The 5,000-nt window shown below is 35.9% G+C and overlaps 1 protein-coding gene across 1 annotated transcript in view; it reads right to left on the bottom strand.

Moving 5' to 3' along the window:
- LOC122248295 (uncharacterized) overlaps positions 1-5,000 on the bottom strand; it is a 40,206-nt gene that overhangs the window by 24,513 nt on the left and 10,693 nt on the right. Inside the window, exon 2 of the mRNA XM_086550116.1 lies at positions 4,376-4,510. The gene's annotated coding sequence lies outside the window, so the exon portion shown is untranslated. The remainder of the gene's footprint in view (positions 1-4,375; positions 4,511-5,000) is intronic.

Genomic DNA, 5,000 nt, shown 5'->3' on the forward strand with positions numbered 1-5,000 from the left:
GAACCATTCGCGAGGAAGGGTGTGTGAGAAGACACAAGATTAAAAAAAAAAAAGCCCTGAAAACTACCTTGCGTTATGCACAGCACTCCCCCTTCGAAAATGCCCCTTTACGATAATAACCACATGACATAAACTTAATCCCCGCATCAAACCCATCGTCGTCCTACTTGATTAACCCGATTCCACTGTAAAGACCAAGAACTTGCCTTCCATTATCGTAATGACAGCTTCCCGATGCAAAGTGGCCCAGATGACCCCTTCCACCCCTTCAGCTGTGCGAGAAACGGCCGTATTCTTTTACTATCCTATCTCCTTCACGCTGTTTAAACTTGGAGGAGACTTCAGGAATATGTTTTGTTTAGTGGGTCTTTCGTCAATAAGAGGAGGATTTGAATAAAAAGAGGAAGAAGAATCCTTGGGAAAGACCTTTACTGCTAGCCCATGATCTTACTCACATACGTGCGGTTTTGTTTTGGATTGTTTGTTTTTTTTTCTTTTTAATATCGTTCAGGTTATTGAGTCCCACAGTTCTAAGTTCTTGTTAGGAAGCTGTGCCGTCTCATGTAGGCCTATTCTTCAATATTTCCTTTCTTCATCGGTTGTGTGTGAGCGTGATGAAACTTTTCTTTTCTTTTCAAATTACAATTATGATGTTATTTCTCTTTTATTGTTGCTATTGCCATTACTATTATTTTTATCATCATCATAATTATTGTCATAATTAGTATTATATTATTAAAACCCTCCGATACTTCCTATGTTAAAATCGGAATAATCATTTCTGTTATCACCGCTACTTATATCTTTGGTATGCTTTAGTACATTCAGTTCTGCAACAGTGGGCCATGACCAAACACGTGTGTGTGTGTGTGTGTATATATATATATATATATATATATATATATATATATATATATATATATTATATATATATATATATTTGTATATATTATTGTATGTACATATGTATATACATACATACATATATATATATATATATATATATATATACATATATACATATGTATATATGTATATATGTGAATACACACACACACACACACACACACACACACACACACACACACACACACACACACACACACATATATACATATGAACGCCTGTAACAAAAATAAGTTCCCCACTAAGGCGATGAGGTCGAGAGGCCTCGACTCTATTCCCCAGATACAAAGCCAGCCAATTCAGTTCCAGTCCTGCGGTTCACCAAAAATGATCTTTCCTCCACATACCATGTTGTGAAATCCAAAGGTCACCGACGAGGACTCGCGTCGACAACATGACCCATAATAGCATTGAATGTCCAGCTGATACGATTTGCGAAAATGAACATGAACGTCTACTGGAATACATGGGGAATCGGAGACGATCTGCCGCGAGGAAGTGCGTGGACGCCTTCTGTCCCTTCTATTTCCACGCGCTGGTAAAACGGGCAACAATTGATGTCAGAGGAGAGACGATGTAAACAACACGAAACAAAGAAAAAAAGAAAAAAAAATATATATCAATAATAAACAAAAATAAACAGGAGAAAAGAAAGAAAGAATAAATCCTGACAATGACACAAGCGTGTAATCGGTATTACATGTTATTCTCTGTGGGAATTCCATGCAAATTTTTCATCTAGCAATTCAGAGAGAGAAAGAGAGAGAAAGAGAGAGAGAGAGAGAGAGAGAGAGAGAGAGAGAGAGAGAGAGAGAGAGAGAGAGAGAGAGAGAGAGAGAGAGAGAGAGAGAGAGAGAGAGAGAGAGAGAGAGAGAAAGAGAGAGAGAGAGAGAGAGAAAGAGAGAGAGAAAGAGAGTGACAAAGAGAGAGAAAGAGAGAGAAAGAGAGTGAGAGAGAGAGAAAGAGAGATAGAGAAAGAGCGAGAGCAGAAAACAGAAAAGTTACAGTCGCAGATTCTAATCTCTGCAGCGAATACATACGTAAAGAGATGACAATAACAGGAGAAGCATCAGGAAAATCAGGAATTCGACAAGGACCATTTGCGGGTCCCCAACATTTTCCGGGTGAAGATACCAAGGTGAAGGAAGAAGGAAAGCGCCAAAGAAGGAAAAAGCTAAATGAATAAAAAAAAAAGGAAAGGAAAAAAACTTCAAGTGCCTTGTCTTCTATCCCTTCCCAACCTTCCCCAGGCTTGCTGGAATATTGTTGCATCGTGCAAGGAAGGGGAAGCCGCAGATCTGGGAGGCGCAGAGGAAGCGTTTCCTGGCGAGATTACTGTCGTGAGTCATTTTAACTCGAAGCTTTGACTGTAATCCCTTAACGGAAAGGCCTTGGAAAAATCGTGAAATGGAGAGAAGTGTCACAGAAATGGGCAAGATTATATATATATATATATAAAAAATGGAGTGGGAATTTTCTCTCATAGCTGAGAGAAAGAGAGAATTTCGTTGAAAAAAATATATAAATGAAAATAGAAATGAAAAAAACGTTCCTGTTTTGAAAAACAACAACAAAAAAACTAAATGCGACTGACTTATGACCATATTATATTATCATGACCATAATTTCACTGAACGGTATGTGACAGACCTCTTTTTTGTGTGTGATTTATGCCTCACGTTCTAAAGCCAGTTATGTATTAAATTTAGTGAAATGACTGTAATGCAGAATGAAAGCGAAATGCTTTTCCGTAAAAGAGACAAGAACTTTTTCATTTCGGATTAAATAGAGTAAAATGATGCTGCCGTTCACTGAAAAGGATGTAGGTGTCATATCGCCGTCCTTTGAATGAAGATGATTCGAATAAAAGTTTACATCACAAGGATTTAAGTGCAACAGTTCAGAAGAAAATAGTTCCTTAAAAACAATTGATGCAAAATTACAAAATATATAAGCAAAATATGAATATAAAAATTATTTCAGCCTGACTTTTGCCTCGAAAGAATACAACAGCAAAGCTTGCAGTGCAGTAAACCTCTTTATCAGCCTCTCTACTAAATCTGTCCTGGAAAAAAAAAAAAAAAAAAAAAAGAACAGGAAAGTATCACAAACTTGGACAACACGCCATTCTCGTCAACAGCAAGGTAGCGTGTTCCATAGGCCGTTGATGCGGACTGTGCACATTGCACATAACAATTACAGCCAGTTCGTGCTAGATAATGGCATGTACTAAATGCAGATGGCGCAAACACGATACAGTTAGCACATAAACATTCCGCGTTGTTCAGACAATGTAAAGTTTGACGCGCAATTAAGCAATGTGAATAAGTGCACAATTGAAATAGATAGTTTGGGAGTCTATAGGAACAGATGGATGTGGCGATGAATCAGCTAAATAATTTAGACGATTTTTGATTGCAACGATTCCGGACGTGCAGTGTATGTTGGTGCAGGTTGGTTGAGCACGCGGAAGGGCAGTGTTCACCCGATTAAAAAAGGGGGGAGATTTTGGAAGTTAGTAAGAAATGAAGTTTTGAAATCTATCTTTAGACAGAAAGTATAATCTACCTTCCCTATGCATGCCTTATTGCATATTGAGGAGGGATAAAACAACTAAAAAAAAAAGAAAGAAAGATAATAATAAATAATAAAAAATAATAAATAATAATAATAACAATAATATAAATAAATAATAATAACAATAATAGAAATAAATAATAATAACAATAATAGAAATAAATAATAATAACAATAATAGAAATAAATAATAATAACAATAGACCCTCCTAAATATCACAGATATCGATTTATCAGTGAAAAAAAGAGACAAAATGCCCAAGAAAAAAGGAAGACAGAGAAAGATACTAAAAATAATTAAATAAACAAATAAATAGATAAACGGAAAAAAATAAGAAAAATAAGAAACACGAAGAAAAAGACATGTCAGCTAACTAAATAATCAGTCCAAATATAGCACATGCATCGGATCATCAATAAAACGCGGACGGGAGGAAGTAAGAGAGACCTGTGTGCGTTTACTAGAGAGAAAGAAAATGCAATAAGGGAAAGAGAGAGAAAGAAGGGGCATAACAAAAATAGAGAGGTAAGCGAAAGGAAGAGGAAGAAAAAAGAGAGAGAGAGAGAGTGAGAAGAGAGAGAACGAGAGAGAGAGAAGAGATAGAGAGAGAGAGGAGAAAAAGAGAGAAGGAGAGAGAGAGGAGAGAGAGAGGAGAGAGAGAGAGAGAAGGAGAGAGAGAGTGAGAGAGAGAGAGAAAGAGAGTGAGTAAGAGAGAGAGAGAGAGAGAGAAAGAGAGAGAGTGAGTAAGAGAGAGAGAGAGAGAGAAAGAGAGAGAGTGAGTAAGAGAGAGAGAGAGAGCGCAAGAAATCGAGAGCGAGCGATAGAGGCCTAAAAAGAGAGAGAAAGAGAGGAGGAAAGCAATACCAATGAATACCAGGACACGTCAATCACCTGCGTCGGGGTTCGCGTCTCAGCGTACAACAGCGATGAAAAGGCGCTGGGAGTGCGAAGTCTCTAATGATTTCTGGCTCCGCATCTTCCTGCCTTCCTTGTGATGCAACACGTCATCCTAAGGAGGCGTCCTTCCTGAATGAGGATAGATTTGCAATGTAGATGTCGTAGAGGTAAGTCCTTACTAAATATTTTTTTTTATTACGCCGGAAGTTTAATTGAGGAAAAATTAAGGATTGGTATGAAGAGTTCGAAAAAGGATACAATCTAATTATAATGGTCTTTTTCCAGACATAATAACCGATCACATGTATACATACATATATACGCAATTATCTACATACTACACACACACATATAAAAAAGCACTTCTATATCTATATACATTCAAAAATATATATATATATACATATATATACATATCTAAATATATATACATATATATATACATATATATTACAATATCTATAATAATATATACATACATATAATATATATATATATGTATATAATATATATATATACTTCTATCTAAATATATAATAGATATATATATATATATATATATATTATAAACCAATAATTATAACATATATAAATACATATTGTACATATAATATCCATA

This window comes from Penaeus japonicus, unplaced genomic scaffold (assembly GCF_977035675.1).
Source record: "Penaeus japonicus unplaced genomic scaffold, GWHDUDI00000001_assembly GWHDUDI00000023, whole genome shotgun sequence".
Taxonomy (NCBI): domain Eukaryota; kingdom Metazoa; phylum Arthropoda; class Malacostraca; order Decapoda; family Penaeidae; genus Penaeus; species Penaeus japonicus.